Source organism: Chelonia mydas, chromosome 2 (genome assembly GCF_015237465.2).
Source record: "Chelonia mydas isolate rCheMyd1 chromosome 2, rCheMyd1.pri.v2, whole genome shotgun sequence".
NCBI lineage: Eukaryota > Metazoa > Chordata > Testudines > Cheloniidae > Chelonia > Chelonia mydas.
In genome coordinates this window covers 199,620,473-199,640,580 of record NC_057850.1, presented here as the reverse complement: position 1 = coordinate 199,640,580, position 20,108 = coordinate 199,620,473, and the positions used below count along the sequence as shown (strand labels likewise).

Genomic DNA, 20,108 nt, shown 5'->3' with positions numbered 1-20,108 from the left:
CCTCTCCCATTTGCTCCTGCTTTCTTTCCTGCATTTTAATCCCACTCCCATCTGCAAAAATCTTAGATCCTGCAAAACTTGCAAGAGAGAGAGAGATTTTCCCCATGGCCCACAAAAATTATATATAAAAATAAAAGCCAACTTTTTATTTTATATATAAATAAATGGAATTCAGACAATTTTTACCACAAAGAGAATTAAACAAATCTTGTAAATCTTAAACCATGTAAAAATACTTGAACACTTGTTAAAATAGGCATGAAATCTCTTTTTATCCCCTGCTTACACTTAAATATTAAAACCTTTATTTAAATAAAAGAAGAAAAACTTGCTTTACACTGATGAAACTCTATTTATGGCAAACTGATGAGAGATTTAGTGTTTTCCTATAAATTACCGCAGTCTGGTTTTTGTGTCCACCCAATCCCACCTACAACAAAGTACATTTTTACCCACTCCCGCTGTTATGGCAGCGGGTCCTGCGGGCCTGTGGGATCCCAGTCCCATTGTAGAGCTCTACTTGCAGGATCAGGGACTAGCACTTTTGTGGGGTTGCTGGGTCAGGGCCTGGGTACATAAAGCCCTAGGGCAGGGGTGGCCAACCTGAGCCTGAGAAGGAGCCAGAATTTACCAATGTACATTGCCAAAGAGCCACAGTAATACGTCAGCAGCTCCCATCAGCTCCCACCTCCCACCCACCGGCAGCCCTCCCCACACCTCCCAATCAGCTGTTTTGTGGCATGCAGGAGGCTCGGGGGGTGGGGGAGGAAGCAAGGGCATTGCAGGCTCAGGGGAGGGTGCAGGAAGGGGTGGAGTGGGGGCAGGACCTGTAGCACAGCCAGAGATTGAGCAGTGAGCACCCTCGGCACATTGGAATGTTGGCGCCTGTAGGTCCAGCCCTGGAGTTGGTGCCTATACAAGGAGATGCATATTAATTTCTGAAGAGCCGCATGCGGCTCCGGAGCCACAGGTTGGCCACCCCTGCCCTAGGGCCTGTTTCAAAGTCCACAGAACTCAGTGGAAGTTTGTCCATTCACTTTACTGGGCTTTGGCTCAGGCTCCTAATGCAGGACAAAGCAGACAGAACAATCAGACTATACATGTTATTTTATGGAAAAAACAGTTCACACTTGTGACAGACAGTAATCAGAATTGTTCTTTAGTATTAATCCACTATATCTGATGACCATTAACATGTATTCTCAATGTCTCTGCATTACCAAAGGTAGTACCACATGCAAAGTATTAAGCAGAACTCCCCATTCAAAATAACATGGCTCAAACTTATTTGCAATACCATACATATGGCCACAAACTTCACCATATAAAATCTCAAATATACTTCATATGCAAAAGACCAGTTAGAAATTACAAGACTATACAAAAAACTGAACTCAATACAGAATGAGCAAAAACTAGGGCATCAGTTCTGCTCTCAGGGATAGTTATAAATTGTATTACTTTGGATTACAACAGTATAAACTGCCAATTTTTCATATGCAATATGAAATAAAATTGTGATCTCATCTGAGATAACAGATTAAGAAGATAAAAGTGATAAGCAAATCTGATTCTCTGTGCTTCTAATAATATTAAACTGGACTGCAAAATCAGAATATGCTGCAGTCCAATTGTCACATGAACAAAAAATTATTCAACTGAAACATACATTGATATTCTAAGCAAACTACTTAACTCTACTATAGGGTTGCCAACTTTCTAATTGCACAAAACCGAACACACTTGCCCCACCCCGCCCCACGGCCTTGCCCCTGCCTCATCCCTTCTCTGAGGCCCTGTCCCCCACTCACTCCAGCCCCCGACCCTCCATCACTCACTCTCCCCCACTCTCACTCACTTTCACTGGGCTGGGGCAGGCGGTTGGGGCGGGAGGTAGTGAGGGCTCTGGGGTTGGCCCAGAAATGAGGAGTTCAGGGTGCGGGAGGGGGCTCCAGGCTGGGGCTGGGGTATGGGAGGGGGTGAAGGCTTCAGCTGGGGGTGCAGGCTCTGGGGTGGGTCTGGGAATGAGGGTTTGGGGTGCAGGAGGAGGCTCCAGGCTGGGGCCAAGGGGTTTGGGGTGCGGATTCCAGGATGGGGCTGGGGATGAGGGGTTTGGAGTGTAGGAAGGGGCTCAGGGCTGGGGCAGGGAGTTAGGGTGCATGAAGGGGTTCCGATCTGGGGTAGTTCGGGGTGCAGGCTCTGGCTGTGTGGAGCTTACTTCAGCCGGCTCCTGGTCGATAGCGCAGTGGAGCTAAGGCAGGCTCCGTGCTGCTCCCAGGAGTGGATGGCATGTCCGGCCCCTAGGTGGAAGCGTGACCAAGCAGCTGGGCCCGCTGCCTCAGATGGCGGGGGTATCTCATAGCTCCCTGATGCTGTGGAAGGTGGTGGGACCTTCACGGTGGTGGGAAGTCACGGAGGTCTTTGGAAGTCACGGATTCCGTGACTTCTGTGACAAAATTGTAGCCTTTTTCATAGGCCCAAAATTTGACCTTCTTTTTCCCCACATAGAATTTTATAAAAGGAAATCTAAGTCTTTCTTTAGACTTTACAAACACAAATGCTTCAAGACTCTTCTCAAAGAAAGCAGCTATATAGCCTATGACACGATTCAGTATTCATAGCTGATGTTATAGTAACAAACCAGTGATGGAAGAAAAAGTTTTGTTAAACAGATTTTAATCTAAATTCTCAAATAATTAATTTAAACAGTGAATAGGGTGGTTTTTTGTTTAAATCTTGACATCTTTCTAAGATTGTATCAGCTTTTCTGCTAGTTTTTTACATCTTTCAGCTACTATATTTTCAGTAGAAAACAGCCAGAAAATTTGATCCAAATTGAAACCTGGCATACCTGGTTTGTTCAAATGATGTTTTTAATTGTTTTTTAATACATTTGGGGACCACCGGGAGAATAAAGTATTTTTAATATAAAAAGATGAAAAACTTAATATTCAACTGTATCTCAAAATCAGCTTCATATTTTAAACTCAACAATTAGCAATTCAATAATCCAAAAGGAGACTAGCAATAAAACCAAATAATTGACTTAAAAAAAAAACAGCTAATTTTTCCCAGCAAATATTTTAACTACTTTTAAATTGTGGATTTATGCCAAAATTGTCAAATTTGGGAATCTAAAATTAGGCACGTAAGCGGCATATTTAGGTGGTTAAATATGGATTTTTGGAACCTGAAGTTAGGTACCTAAGACTGAAAATACTGGCCTTAGTTCATATGTAGAACAGCTCTTCTGACATAATGGGAGCCACTATGTTCATATTAATAAACTACTGTACGTGTAATACAATCCCATTGTACTTATTGGAGCATGTCACAACTTTTTCAAAGTTTGGCTTTTGTTCGGTAGGAAAAGCATGTTGAGAAGCAACTTGGGATCTCTTGCAATTCAAGCCATTTGGTCAGAGAGTGTGCACCACGCATTGCATTTCAATAGCTGACCTAGGAAGAGTTGCAGACTTGTAGTCTGCTTTCTTTCCTCCCTGCATGGTTAGTGTTGCAACTGTGGGCTTGTCTACACTACCCTCTGGATCAGCAGCCAGCGATCGATCCAGCGGGGGTCGATTTAGTGCTCTCCCGTCGACTCTGGTACTCCACCAGAGCAAGGAGTGCAAGCAGAGTTGACGGGAGAGCATCAGCTGTCGACTTACCACAGTGAAGACACCACGGTAAGTAGATCTAAGTACGTCGACTTCAGCTACGCTATTCACATAGCTGAAGTTGCGCATCTTACATCGACCCCGCGCAGTAGTGTGGACAAGCCCTAAAGCTGTTGTGAAGCAGGGTGAGGTAAGACAGATGGGACCGTACAATGGAAAGGCAGCCCTGAATGAATGCTTACAGACAAGGTCTATAGAATTTAACAGGAATGAAAACAATACAGTTCTACAGAAATAGAAGTTAACAGAGAATGACACACTTTATAGTTTGTGGTTTTTTATTTTAAAAACATTCTATAGACTTCCATAGCAGGTTCATAATTTTCTGTTAAAATACTATAGGAAGATTCAAATAACTATACAAACGTTATCATTCTCTAATAATTTGTGTCAGAGACCTCCATAAGGAAAAGAATGGGGAAAGCCCTGGAAATCTGCATTTTAGTTTGGTTCCCTGTTCCGTGGCACATTCCATAGCCAGGGTCAGTGAGTTCATCCCATGCTCATATATCAGACAACTACACCCCCCACCAGCCAATGAGGTCTTTTTGTTTTTAAAGTTGCCTCAGTGCAACTTTCCATTACATACCACAACAGCTCTCAAGATCATAAGATGTCTAGTGCTTATTCTGACACTTGAATTACCACTCAAAAGTTTTTTGTAAATGTTTCATCCCTAAGTATTCTCCTAAATGAGTTCCCTCTTACTGTTCTCTACAATACTCCCATCAGTCTAAAACGCTATTGCAGAATAGAATGGTATTTGATGCACTACCATCATTACAATAACTTAAAAAAACCTAAATCTCTATTGAAAACTACTTTCCACTTCTAATAAAACCTTGATTTTCTCCTTTTAACCCCCATTAAAAGATCAGAGAGAATGCTGACATACAAGATTTGGCAGGCACTCAAGACATAGTAGGTACCCCATCAGACATCCCTTGTTCTTAGAGACTAGACACCAAGTAAAAATGAATTTTGGCCTGAAATCAAACTTTTACAATAATCCACCATAATTTAGCTGTTCATAAATGAAAATGTTAAACCTTTTTTAATTTTAACTTCAGGAGAAATGGAAGCAGGGAGGGTCATTTAATACTGATATATAGCCTGCTAAAGAGGTAATTTCATTATTAGACTCTTTTAATCTTGTTCAGTGCACCAGTAGAGTTTATGGATTAGGAGCACATACTTGGATTTGGTAATTTACATCAATCGCTAATTTGCCAATATTTCCATGGTATGTTGCTCTATATTCAAATCATTCACTTATTTTAAAGCTTTTGTCCTGGTTTATATTCTTATACTGTGTAGGTCATTTCTCTCTTACCAGTAATGAAGAAATGTTTGTCTGCTATTGATAAGTATGATTTGCTTTATTGTGCTACACAATTAAAAAGGGGGCAAGGGAACAGTATAACATATCTCTACCATATCAGATGAAAATACCTTAATTAGAAACTAATCTGTCATCCATATCAATATAGTGAGGGATTTAGTCTCAATATTACAAGTTAGATCAGCACTGGAGGACTGCTAGCTGTCAAATACAATTTACAATGGTAACATTTTATGGCCTTTAGATCAACTAAAGAAAAACTTTCTGTAATCTTCATCATATTAACATTAACTTAATTATGATAAACCTCTAGGTAAGGTTTTAGATCCTCTGCTTTCAGTTTGTTCGTTGACATCAATACTTAGAGGCCATTAAGATCAAACTATTATAATGATAGCATCCAAATTTACTCCATTCTCTTAGATACCATCAGTTATACATTTACTTAATTTGGGACTACTCACAGTAGAAAAGTGAAACATCTCCACATGTATTTACAGGACTGATACCTAGCAAGAGAACCTGTGATTCCTAGAGCTGTAATATCAACAAGAATGTAATTTAATCTCCTAAAAGTGTATGCAAATAAACACAAAAATGTTAAAAAATAGATCTTGTAATTCATTAACATCTCCAGTGATCGTAAAAACTTTGTTTGAGGGTAATCTTAGCTAGATATTTGGCATTTTGTTTACAGCCCCTATCCCTGTGAGACTAGATATTATATGAAAATCTCAGCTTTCACATGAGGCATGGGGGGAGGGGAGGAGTAAATTTCTAACCCTCGCAGTTACAGATTAAAGTTTGAAAATATGACCTGAGTGCAACTCTACTCTCAAAAGCCAGAAGACAAATATAACACCCAGTATTTTATAAAAATCTCATTATTTCTACTCCAATCTTGTGATTTTTGAATGTTTGGGCTTAGGCAATACTGCAGTAGAAGTAGTATAGCATTATAGAAAGGCACAGTTCTGAACATCTGGAAATACAAAGCACAATAAGAGACAAAATATTGGAGGTTAGCCTGAACAGTGGCTGAAACATACCCCATTAAATTTTTCAGCAAATAAGTATCAAGGAAATGAAGCTTCAGTCAGAACAGGAATTAAAACCAGTTCATGTTAAGAGACAGATCCTTTGTTTCTTTACGGAAAAGGACACAAGAAGGAAGGTGAGGGCCCAGCAAAGGTGGCGTAAAGCCACCTTTCTGATACTTGAATACTGCTCCTATTGCAACTGAGAGCAACCCCAGTTAAGTGTTTGCAGGTTAAAGGGATTAGCGTATTTGCAAAACTAGTCAGCAGTGAACCTCCCGAGCAAAAATGTGAATTATTAAGGTTCAACTATAACTAAGAGATGGAGGAGACCTAGTGAAACCAAGTCCCCTGACAGAGTATGTTTAATATAAACAGATTACACTCCTGTCCTTATATTTTACTTTACATTCTTTTTCATAGGGAATATACAAATAAGAAAAATGTTTATTGTAATGGAGTTCTTCCAAGGCAAAATTGGCAGTTAGGTACTTACCTCTGATAAAAACCTCAATGGGAGGTAGGCACCTTTGAAAATCACCCTATACAATGTTATGTGGAAGGAAAGAAACCATCATTACTGAAATTTAAAAATATTACCACTCTAAATTATGTAATGCAAAATTAGCCTCTAGAAGTTGATTATAATTATGCACAGGGAATTTCAGTTCAATTCTGAAGGAAATTTAACATTTTATACTTGTAAACCATCTTCATAAAGTGTTTTTTGTTAGTGAGTTCATAACAAAGCAAAGCACCAGGGTTATGAGATCTTTTTAATAAAAAATTAAGAGTTTTACATATGCTGTTAAAAAGTCAGACAGATATTTGATTAGGAGGCACAACCTATTTAAAAGTAAGCTTTCAAAAAGTTAACTTGATAATGCAGCAGATGGTGCAAAAAGACCAGTTTTAGAACACAAAAGCGTTTCCGAGAAATGTACTATTCTAGGAAAAACATCAATATGTATTAATTGTGACATGATAATTTTCTAAAATAATGTTATAAAGCGTTAGTGTTTCTAATACCGATTTGTGTTCCTGATAACGTCAAAGGAAATCCAAAATCAATTAAATTTTGGAAATTGGTGTTTAAATAGAAAACCTATTAAACCTGACATATATCAGTTTTTAAAGTAAAATACAAAATAAATGTGCCCCATTCTAGACAGGCCTGATTTTTTTCAAACTATGCCCAAACTTCTCGCTTAACATTGTAGTTATGTTCCTGAAAAATGCAACTTTAAGTGAAACAATATTAAGCAAATCCAATTTCCCCATAAGAATTAATATAAATGGGGGGGGGGGGGCGGTTAGGTTCCAGGGAAATTTTTTTTCACCGGACAAAAGACTATATTATATATATGTATAGTATAAGTTTTAAACAATTTAATACTGTACACAGCAATGATGACTGTGAAGCTTGGTTGAGGTGGTGGAGTCAGAGGGTGGGATATTTCCAGGGGAATGCCTTAGTGCTAAATGATGAACTAGCACTTTGCTGACCCCTCAAGGCTTAACCCATTGTTGTTAATGTAGCCTCACACTCTACAAGGCAGCACAAATGGAGGGAGGGGAGACAGCATGGCAGAGACAGACACACACACCATGCGTGTGGGAGAGAGAGAGAGAGATGCGCATTGCCCCTTTAAGTATTCTGACCGCACTCTAAGTATACTGCCTTTTTAAGTAGATCAGGAAGTTGAGACAGCAGCTGCTACCAGCAAGCTCCCTCTGTCCTGAGCCCTGTCACGTCCCCCCTGCTTTATGGAGATGAGGTAAGCAGGGTGCAGGAGCAGGGGAGAGAGGAACACCCTGACATTAGCCCCTCTTCTCCCCCCCCGCACAGCAAGCAGGAGGCTCCCGGGAGCAGCTCCAAGGCAGAGGGCAGGACAGCACATGGCAGTGAGGGGAGGGACAGCTGAACTGCTAGCAATTGGTAGCCTGCTGGGCAGCTGCCGCACAGGGAACTTAGGGGACCGGGGAGCTGCCAGTCTACCTGGTTCCAAGCCCCCACCAGCTCGCTCCAACGGGCTGCTCTTTCTGCAAGCAGTGGACAAAGTAGGCGACTGCCAAACAACGTTATAGAGGAGCACTGCACAACTTTAAACAAGCACGTTCTCTGATTGATCAGAACAACGGAACGACGAAACAACATTAACCGGGACGACTTTAAGTGAGGAGTTCCTGTATTAACTGCAACTATCAGAGTGCAATATTTGGTAAATACTAAAATATAACATGCACTTCACTACCTTGCTAACTATAAAAGGAACACATCCCTCACCTCAAACCCCAATTCACAACATTAAGTAGGGGGGTTCTAGCAGGACTGCCTTTATGATAGGCGGGATCTACTGAAAGATTCAGCTTTGAATTGCATACAACAACTGCAGAGGGAAAACTCCCAGTACGAGGGAATGTCAGATATGTTCCCTCTATAAACAAGATACTACTGTGATCTGTGTTCATAGTGCTGAGATCACAGTAGGGAGCCCCTCACCTGCCCTTCTCAAGGTACTAGTACTGCTACTCCGTATAAGAATTAAACGGAGTTTATGATGGTTCCTTTGCTTTATGCTATATATTAACAATTAAGGTTGGAAGTGGGATCGCCTGTTTAATCAGTTCTCCTCTGATTCATAAGATGCATATGGGAGTGATGTCCCCCTGTTCTGCAACTCAGCTGCTGGTTCAGGGGCAGATAGGGTCTATTGCTATATGACAGCGGCCTGGAAGTAACTGCTACAGGCCGTAGTCTCTCTGCATCTTCAGAGACTCCAGAGGAGGGCAGGAAGGAAGGGAAATTTCCTTTCCTGCCTGTTGCACTGAAACACTGCTGTACTGAGTTGACAGACAAAAGTTAAACTAAGTAAGAATTTGAACTATTTGGCACTGTCTTCTCAGGAAAAATCCAAGATTACAGAACGGGAGAGGTGTTTTGCTAGCTCCAGGTGCAGTGGCGGCACTCAGAGGGAAAGTCTGATTTAAATGCAGCAGGAGAAGGTGCTATACAAACATCTGCTACTAGTAATTTAACCTCAAAATTCACTTAAATATAATGCTGTAAATACACATTAGTCAAGTGACAGAGAAACAATTACCAGGAGTACTATTTTTCTTAAACTTCATTTTGAATTGTATTTTGGGTATTGTATGAACGTCTCCCATATATGCAAATACTGCACAAACCCAAAATTTTGCAAATTTAGCATTTCTAAACCAAGTTTTATATATGTGCTGAAGCAAGATGCTCAGTTCTCAAATAATTTAAATTTTAAAATATCACAAAAAAAACCCAACCTCAAAATCTGTATAAAAATACAAGCCAGGATACAATCTGCAAATAATTTTATAATCTTTATAAAGGGTGTAATTATAATTGTTCTCATCTCTTTTTCATATCATTTTAATGGTATCATCAGATGTAGCCTCCTGGTCCATTCATCATAGCTAATAAGACAGAGAAAATAATTTAGGAGTAATTTAGGAAGGCTCACTCAGAAGAGGTAAGCAAATGTTGCAAAGTTTTGGCTTGCTGTTGACTGGATGAGAAAAAACTGTTCTCCAGGCCGAAGAAATGTATTATTATTGAAGAAAAAAAAAAACATTAAAAGGACAAGCTTTCTCTTTATTTGGTTGGTGTAGGAGATGAAAGACAGACCAAGTACAGAAAATCAAAAAATGTAGAACTAGCCCCAAATAATGCCAAGAAAAATGTCAAATATTTATGTATTTTAGCTATGTATTTTTGTCTAACTGAAAGGCCATATATGAAAAAATTGTAGTGTCTGCTGCTTTTACCAGCCAGTAGGAAAACCAAAGTGAAATGAAATAAAATAAAAAAAATCAAGGAAAGCACATCTGGAATTTTGGACATGCAAATACTTTTTAAAATATTTAGCATTTTTTTGAGCAATACTAATTTCTGTAAAGGTTACTATCTTCTTCAGTTAGAAGCCAAAGACAGAATTTACTGTTATCTGGATAACCTCCTAAGAGAGAGCTGAACTTGCTTTCAATAGCACTTGCATTTGTTAAATTTAATTTTTCCTTGATTCATTTTTTGCAAATGGGTATCTTATTTCTATGGCTATTACATTACATGAATGATTATAACACAAAGACATTGTTAAGGGTACTCAGTGAGGGATGCCTACTTGAAAAATATCAGTAATAGCAAGGATGAGCTTGACATTTTATTTGCACGAGGTTGAAAACATTAAAAATACTGATGTTCCTACTCTTTCTTTAGCTTTACCACCAACCCAAGCAATGAACTGGCGAAGAGTGGCAAGTTTTCAGTCCAAAAAAAGACTGAATTTCTATAGTAATCCTCTCAGAGAAGATGGAGATTTTGTTTTGTTTTTCTATCATGGAAAAATGTCATACACACATACCTACCTATAAAGATATGTAAGAGCTGTTAAAATACTACATGTTTACACAGATTTGAGTACATCAGACAAGAAGCATGAGAACTAACATGCATCTTATTTGCTCACTTTAGCAGAAAATTAGCATAATTATTACAATAATTCTCGTCGTCACTGTCTCTGCCCCTTCTTCTGACTCACTCTACTCTTTTGAGGCCCTCTTCCCTCATTTTGGAAAAAGAAAAAAAAAACACCTTTCCTTTTCTTCCTAGGCATGCATAGATTCCCACAAGCAACACCACAATCTCCTCGTCCTTCCCCTCCCACATATAAAGATTCTTTTCTAGTTACCAGCAGAAGCATGGTTACAACAATAGGTTTTGGTATATAAATGCTGGAGAGATGAACAGTGGTTCAATATTTTGATTAATGAAAGAATCAGTTTTCATAATGCCCACTGACTTAGAGTTTAGTCAGGTGAGAGTTGACCATTTTTCCATGAAGTCAGAGTTTTGCAAAGAAACATTGCATTGTGATCTGTTCCATTATTAAACTTTTCCCTGAGAGGTTCACCCAAGTTCTCTAGTGACTCTTGACTTAAGATTTTACTTTTCTGGCAATTATAATGATCTGGCAATGGTCCTTTTTAATAGCCTATATACAGAGTTTAGGATTAAATGAAAAATTATTTTTAAAGCAATGTGCTTCTTGTTCCATGCATTTCATTCCAAAAAGTTTGTACTGAACTCCATATTGCATGTCAGAATACTACCAGAGAGTTAGCAGTGTGCAACACTTCAAACTTGTTCTTACAAGTTGGGTCATATTTTCATTAAATAAAGTCCGAGAAGGGCTAAGCACCCACAACTGCTGCGTTAAGTTAATAGGAGCTGCAGGTACCCATCACCCCTGAAAATCAGGCTCTGTGTACACAACACAAGTCTGCATGTAAATAATCTTTTCTCTATATATTCTGGGTTTTTTTTTAAGACTCCTAACCGTTCTCCCTTGCCCAATTCTATAATCCTAAATCCCAAATGATATATACCTCTAAGGAGGTATTTTTTGTAGCATTTTATATGCTACTGAGATAAATCCATGCAACATGGAATTACATACTAAGCTATCCTCCAAGAAACAGATTTCTGTTAAGCTCTTATCTGCATAGAGATTTTTGTTTATGAATCCCGTTACTTGGGAAAATGTGACTAGTGCTTTCTGCATATTCCCATGTGTCTCAATTATGTGAATGTTAACAGGAGAGAATAGCACCATATTTTTACTCCAAGTTGGTGGCTGAAGCTTTGCACCTGCAATGAATTACTCTCCAATAAACTGCCAAGAATAAGCATGAATGAGCTCCGGTGCAATTCTTTTCAGCTGCAGAACTGTGCCCACAAAAAATGGATGTCCTTCACCACCAACCTCCTGTCCAAATAACACAGTACCATTATTTATGGCATCACTCTAGCAGTACCACTGGAAGTGATGTTTTGGCATCAGACAACAGTAACTGATAGTGAAGATAATCTTCCGGAGCACCACTTTGTGGACGGTACTTTCAGTAGTACATGAAAAAGGACTGTGGCTTCAGATATTTGTATAAACGCCATTAAGTGTTAGGCATTGGTGAAATACCTAACCCCATCCCCGCCCCCAGACTATCCCCTGTGATCACACAATATGCCCATATCTAAATAAAAATTATAACCATCAACAGGACCTTTCCTTCCTGACAAAAGTCCCATAAACCTCATGGATAATTTTCATCTGATTAAAATAATCTCTCTGTTTTTAAAACCAACAAAACAAAACCAAGATCCTCCCTATCCCTTGCTTCTTATGCAGACAGAGAACAGATGATATTGGATAGCTATGACAAAGGTTCTATTCACCCAAATTCATTGATTACAAATAGGGTAAGACAAAACTACTTTGCTGTCAATGACTCCCAATTGGTAAATTTAATAGAAAATGCTAGTTTAAAAAAAAAAAAAAGTAAGGTTGCACAGTGAAACATAGTAATATCAGGAATTACTAAATTAAGGATGGCTGTGCAATTTTAATTCTTCCCTCGTGCATGCATTACAATACTGTTAATTACTTGATCACATTGTATTTTTTCATGCTTAAGTCCCTTTTGAATTCAGGGGGATGTAAGTACATGCTCAGTTGTCATCCTGAATAGAGAGGCTTCCCTGAATCAGAATACGTGGAGGTTGTATGATGCACAGTGAATGAAGTAGCTGTTCATTTTTATAACTCTTTATTTACTTAGGAAGTTTTAACAGCTTGACAAATCATTGCCATGTAAAGATCAGAAACAAAATAATATTCATTACGACATTGAGGTTTTTTTCTGTTTTAGAGAAATATTATGCCGTAATATAATCATCAAATCTCTCTAACAGAGAGCAAACAGCATCATCTCTATATAACAGAATGAGCCTCTTTACACCAGCAGGGTTGCTGCTGGTGATTTTATTAAATAGAGTGAAACTATTGACTTACTCATTTACCAAATCAGGCACAACTATCAAAAATTAATAGTTAAAAAAAATGGACAAACTTTTTTTTTAGCCGGCAAACTTACTTTGATTATTGAATAAATGGTAACCAAATAGCTAGGGTCTTGGAAAAGACCTGCAGCTTGTGGCCTTTTAGTGTAAGCTCTGGATACTCTCTGGCTTTTTTCATAATTAATTTTTTCTGCTGATAATGATGAAAATTTTACAATTAAATCTCTGGGTCTGTAATGAAGACCAGGCAGAGTGAATAGTGCCTTATGCATTCTGTTCACTTTCCCTTCCAGCAGAGCACTCGGATTTAACGGTTGTGCAACTACATACGAAAGTGGGTTTCCTCCTTCAGCACTGAAGCACCCCTTAAATTCTAACATATTTTCCCCGCACTCTGTTTACTGTATCATCTAAAGTTAAGCTGCATCTCTCTCTTTCTATGTTCCCGCAGTACCACATGGCTCTGCATATCTGCCTCCTTCCCTCATTTATTGCTCGTAGGCCGGTTTCCAGCAGTGACTTGATCGTCTGAGTCAGTAACTTCCTTCTTACTGCTAGAATCTTGAATGTCATATAATTTCTCATGGCATTAAACTCAGATATCAAATCCACAATGTCTGCCTTGGTGGCCAGTTGATTTGCTTTGGTCCGTCATTTCTGCCTGATCTGGTTGCCACGTCCCATGTCATTTCTTGGAGTCTGAGAAGCTATCCCATGCGGCAAGCCTGAAACACTCTTAGTGAGGTATTTTAATTTTCCCAGAGCACCCCTGGATCATCATGTGCTGCACTTCTTGTTTGGAAAGTAAACAGGCTGCAGGCAGGGTTCCCCACTGAGCAAAGATGTTGTTCACCACTGAGCTGTGTAACTCGCACTCATGGTTGGTGGCAAAGTGCCTGCTGAGGCCGTCTGTCAGCTAGTTATGGGTTCGTAGGAGATACACTGAGGATATTGTGATGTGTTCTTCATACACCAGTTCCATAAATTGACTGCTTCTACGAAAGGGGAACTGATCTGGCTCCTCCTTTTTTGATTTTCTAGAATGTGGTTGTCACATTGTCTGACATTGTGAAAATGGATTAATGGGAAGAATGCACAACATGCTTCTTGGACTGCTCTGAGTTTCAGGAATTTTGTGTCCCTTCCTGTGTGACCATCCATCTGAGTCCCCCAACCTAACAAAAAGTGGTGTCTGTGATTACTGTCCTGTCAGGTATGGGGATAGGAAATGAACACCCATGCACACTTGTGCAGGATCTTTCCCCAAAGTTAGAGAGGTCTTTATCTGGATGGGGATTGTCACTACAGTGCTCATGTTGTGTTTGCTCAGTATATATACGCTGTTCAAAGCCAAACCTTTTAGGTGGCGGACGCAGTCTGGCAAAAGGCGTTACTTAAGTACATGTTGCCATGTGAGCCAAGAGAGTAAGACAAACCCAGATTGATTTCTGAAGGTTGTGCATAACCTGATCCTAAGGACCGATCCAAGCCGAAGACAACCTGATGGGAGATAAACTCAGTCAGAGCAAGGGTTTAAGGTCACTCCTATGACATCTATAGTCGGGGTCAGAGCTGGACTAGATTTCTCCATGTTCACAGATATTTCCAAGGAATCTAGGAGACAAAGCAGTGATGAGGTCAATGCTATGACTTTTGGATGCGTCCTGCCTGTAAGAAGCCAGTTGTCTAGATACAGGAAGATGGTGGAACTGCCCCCCATCCAAGTTATGCTCCTGCTATGGAAAAACACTTTTGTGAAGACCCTGAGTGCAGATATTAGACCAAACAGGAGTATCCTGTGTTGACAATGGTCAAGATCCACCACAAAATCTTCTGTGGAAAGGGTGAATATCGCTGTGAAAGTACATGTCTTTCATATCAAGAGCTGTGAACCACATGTCTTTTTCTAGAGATGGCATTTTCAATGCCCATGTAACCATACGACATAGAGTTGCCGCAGGTCAAGGATGGGTCTCCACTCTCTTGTCTTTTTGGGGACTAGAATATTTGGAGTAAAACTCTTCCTTGATGTTGAAGAGGTACCCGCTCTATTGTTCCCTGTTGGAGGAGGGATTCTACATCCTGAAGGAGGATCTCCTTGTGAGAGTGGTCTCTGCAGAGGGATGGAAAAGGAAGTTTTGGAGTGGGTGGGAAGAAAAAAACGGATGATATAGCTGGAACCAATGGTATCCAGCACACACTTGTCCATTGTTATTGCCTCCCCACTCCAATTGTGGGAAAATTGTGCTACGTATCTACCAAACGGGATGTCGGAACTGGGTGAAGATGGCATCAACATTGGTTCAGAGCTCCCAGGCATCCCATCAAGGGTATCTTCTGGTCAGGAGGCAAGGCTACATAGCTGCAGTAGAGGTGGCTGAGAATGCCTATCTTGGTTTCTGTACTGTCTACCATTTTTGGAATGGCTTGTAAGAGTATTGGTGGTAGAAGGACTGTGGTAAAGACTTTGGCTTGTAAGACTGTGGGGTACTGAGCAGAAAGACTGCATAATCAGCCCCCTGCCACACCAGCCCCATTTAAATGAATAGAGTGGAGCTGGCTAAAAAGAACCTGCCCTAATTGGGGAATGAGAGCCAGCTGCCAGCCCAGTTAGCCCAGGGCTATACAAGAGGCTGGGAAGAAGGAAGCCGGGGTGTGTGGGACCAAGGAGAGCGAGGGAGCGCAGGCAGGGAGGAAGCCCTTCCCTCCTGGGATCAGACACAAGGAACCCAGAGCTATGCACACTGTACGGTGAGGTGATGGGAGAATAAACTTGTAAATAAAAGCACCAGTGGTTTCTGAACCCGAGGATCTCTGAGTGACTCTATCTGAGCCTAGTGGAGGCAGGAGCCAGGAGGGCCAGCTGCGCTCTGCTACAGACTGCTTATGGTACTTCCTCTTTGGGACTGGTGGGTATATATCCAGGGAGTAGAAGGCGGCCTGGAGTCTTTTAGTGAATGCAAAGACTTACCTGTCTTCTGGATGAAAAGACTGATTTCAAAAGGGCAAGTCCTGCATGTTGTTCTCCCTGGGGAAAACTGAAGACTGTAGCCAGGATTCACAGCACATTGCTATAGCAGTTGCAGTATCATCCGGTCTACCACAACCTCTAACTAGGTTCTTGCTACTGATCTGCCCTTGTCGATTAGGACTTAAAATTGAGCCCTAGCCTCCTGAAGTAACTTGTCTTTAAAGTCCAGGAACTTAGAATAATTTTAAAAAATAAAATTTTGCCAAGAGGGCCTGAGAGTTGGAAATTCTTAATTGGAGACTGGTGGAAGTAAACACTTTTCTCCCCACAAGGTCTAAATGCTTGGCCTTCTTCTCCACAGGGATGGCCCTTGTGTACTGTCATCTGGACTTTTCAGTGGCGGCTAGGACAATGAGGGAGTTCACCAGGGTGGGAGAACAAAAACTCCTCTCCCTTAGCCTGGACAAAATGCCAATTTTCTGCCTTCTTAGGGTTGGCACAGGTAGATGGAGTGTGCCATACAGTTCTTGCCAGTTCTAGTATGCCCTCATTTGGGGCAGTGCTATTTTGCTGTATCCCAGAGGCCATTAGGATGTCTAGGAACTTGTGTTTTGAGTCAGGGACTTTCTCTAAGGGGATCTGGAGCTCTTTTGCTACTCTCCAAAGCAGATCTTGGAACTGTTTGTGGTCATCTGGAGGACATGGCAAGACTAGAGCAACCACCTCATCGGGCAAGAAAGATGGAATACCTGTGTGGACCAGTGGATCTGGTTCATCTACCTCCTTCTCCATAGGTTCAGGAGGCTTTTGTTGGCCTGTTGGCAAGGAGGGATGGTAAGATTCCCTACTAGATTGCATGGATTACAGATGCTGTGTGTACAGGTCCCATGATCCCCAATAAAGACAGTATGAGGGGTTCAAAATAGGCTGTGGTGATCTCCAAGGCATTGCGTACCATTGGTCCCAAAGAGAGGGGTCCTCACATGGACAGACAAGATTGGTAAAGAGGACTCTCAATCCCATGTCTGGGCTGAACTCTCTCAGTGGAGGAAAAGATGGTTCCACTGATACGTCTGACTCTCCCAATGATGAGAAGGTCAGGTCTGGTTCCAGTCAGCAGTGCTGTTGGTACCTATGCCAGGAAGCCACGGCTAGTGGATGGAATGGGAGATGTGCTTCTTCCTGGTGTTAGAATATCCCCAGTGAGGGTCAATCCCGACAACAGGGGAGATCGCAGGTCCAGGAGGATGAAAATAGCCCTGGAGTAGCGTAGGAACGGGAGCCTTGGAGGTTGCGTCTTCTTGACTGGTGCTGCCGGAGTCAGTAATTGATGGTTCCTTATATGGCTACAGCAGTACTCCACTGGTGAAGGAGTCTCCACCCACAGGATCATCGTTGGTACCAGCGACCCATGGTCCTTCAGCTCCTGGTGCTTTGTCTGAGTTGGTATCGACGATGATATGGGAAGCAGTACTGAAGGGTCATTATTGCTATACACCTTAGGAGGACTTCAGTTCTTGTGTCCTGGGCACCACGACTTGCCTAACCTAGACAGGGTTGGGGAGGGGAATCTTATCTCTTAGTAGAACTAGGAGGGCATCTGCTTTTATGCTTATGAGAAGGCCCAGACAAAGAGTCCTTCACTCTAGTCATTCCCACTACTGAGTCAGACCTCCTCGATGTCTCATCCCAACGTACAGGGGAATGGGGGTCTCACTGCCGTGCATCTGACTGAGGCCTCATGACACATTCCACTAGGTGCTTCCAAAGCCAGAGTTCTTGTGCCTGCCACGTTCAACTGAGGAAGGAGTGGCAGATACTGCACTTAGTGGTCAGATGAGTTTCTCAGAGGCAGTAGAGGCATCTCCAGTGATCTGGGCATAATTTAAGTCCTGCTCTAGGGGACTGGAGGATTCCCCAGGGTAAGGATTCTAACTACTAAGAACAGAAACTATGTGAAAAACTTTGAAATATTAACAGGGAAAAACGTCAAAGAACATAAGTTCCAGATACTGGAGATTCCTACTCAGGTCATGTGGAAGAAAGAAGGAACTGGAGAGGCATTGTTCCGCACTGACCCTCCTACCCTCTGCATAGTGCATGAGGAGAGCAAAGGCGCAGGCACAGACAATGGACACTACTTGCTAGAATTCTCTACTCTCAGGCGCATGGAGCACATGCATACTCCATCTTCAAATGCTGGTCCCTATGTGTATTCCACTGTGATGAGCTGGCCCTTTTGGACGGCAGCAAAAAGGAATTGGTAACTATGGTACCAGAATGGGCATCTGTTTGAAGACCATGGTTTGAAGGTAAACACAAAGAAAACTGAAGTTATGCGAGTAGAGAAGGCAGAAGAAGAGCTGTTGACTGATTTTCAGGAGAGAAAAGCTGAAGCAAAAGAAGGAATTTGTGCACTTGGGAAGTATTCTTAGGGCTTTCCTCCACTACCCCGCAGTTCGGACTACGGGGTGTGAATAGCTATGTGCACTGAAGTGCTACACTAAAACTCCCCCATGTGGATGCTGTCAGCACAAACTAAAACTAAACTACTATTAAGATGAACTAGGAACCTTTTAGTTCATGCTGACAGCATCCATACGGAAGAATTAAAGTGCCGCACTTTGATGTTTGCTGCTATTCACAGCCCGAGAATCCAAACTGTGGAGCAGTGTAGACATGCCCTTAGTGCCATTGGAGAGAGATCTTGGGAACTGAAAAGATGAACCCAACGTGCATGGGCTGCAGTGAAAAAGATGTCAGAAATACTGTTGGACCGGCAATTAAGCAAAAAGAAAAATGTGGCCTATGGTTTAGAAACAGTGGGTCTTATGGAGATGGAAGAAAAGCAGATACAGGTGGTAGAAAATAAAATACTGAGGAGAATGGCAGGATAACAGAGGGTAGGCAGAGTATGCAAGGAAGAAATTAGGGGGAAGATTAACTTGGGATTCTCAGTGTTAGGGTGAAAAGCACATGTTTGAGGTGGGCTGGACACGTGATAAGAATGAGAGAAGAACAACTAGCGAAAAAAACATGGGAGGAAGAAGACAGCAAGAAAAAACATGAAAGACTGAGGGTACAATGGAAATACTCTGTCAAGAGAAGTTTGAAGACAAAAAGGACCGGAACTCCAAGACCTACGAACCTCTGCTTTGGACTGGAAGGAGCGGCAAAGAATCGTGGGCACCTCTGGCTCCTTGTAAATGTGAAAGAGAGTCAAGAAGTCAAGTGAAATGGTTGTGTTTTAGTATTCTGCTGTCCAGGTTTTGGCAGTAGTTGCAGCTGCTGGCTTTAATGTCAATTTTTAGCTTCCGTTCCTCCCCCTCTTTATTTTCTGTTCATTTTTGGGATTAACACTGGTCAGAGTGGGTGCAGTCTCCTATTGTACAAATCACACTTTCAGGAAGTGATCAAACAATTACTTCCATGGAACTGTGGGTCTCAGATGACAGCAGCTGCTACAGGAAAAAAAGCTTTGACAGAATAACTTGTAAAAGTTGCTATAGTCTCCATTCAAATTTAGTTTACCTCTGTCCCATACAAGTTGTGTCCTCTCACTTTTATTATTGCTAACTACTTATATCAGAAAACCATGATATAATAATCCTGGCTACACTGAAGTCAGGGGAGTTTTACCTTTTACTTCAATGGAAACAATATTTCACCCATTAAACCTATATCATTTTAAGATTCTTGTAACAATAAGGTTTCTTGCTTTCTTATTTTTGATCTTTCATTACATTATTCCCCACATTTCTGCTGTGCTATGTTGTGAGCTATGTTTGCTATTGAAAACTAGACAGAGACTAAGGTGGCTGAAACCAGGTTAACTATTATTTAAGGAAGTGGGATAGAAAAATAGGCACTTTCCCAGTAAAAGCTGATCCCTAATACAACCCAGTTAGCTACACTGTGCCACAGGATCCTATATACAGGCTTACTCAATACAGTGACAGGACTGTTAATGCAGATTGTGGGTCATCACTGAGAGTATAATTTAGCAGTCTCAAAATGGCAAATTAATGCCATGGACTTGAAATTTGAAGGTTATCTCATGTTGGTCCCCAAATATAATATTTCAATGATGGCTGAAACAGCTAAATAAACAATGAGGAGTCCTTCTGGCACCTTAGAGACTAACAAATGTATTTGGGTATAAGCTTTTGTGGGATATAACCCACGT

General features: G+C 41.1%; 1 protein-coding gene across 3 annotated transcripts in view; it reads right to left on the bottom strand.

The window, feature by feature from the left end:
• Positions 1-20,108, bottom strand: part of JAZF1 (JAZF zinc finger 1) — a 284,997-nt gene that overhangs the window by 187,530 nt on the left and 77,359 nt on the right. The window lies entirely within an intron of this gene.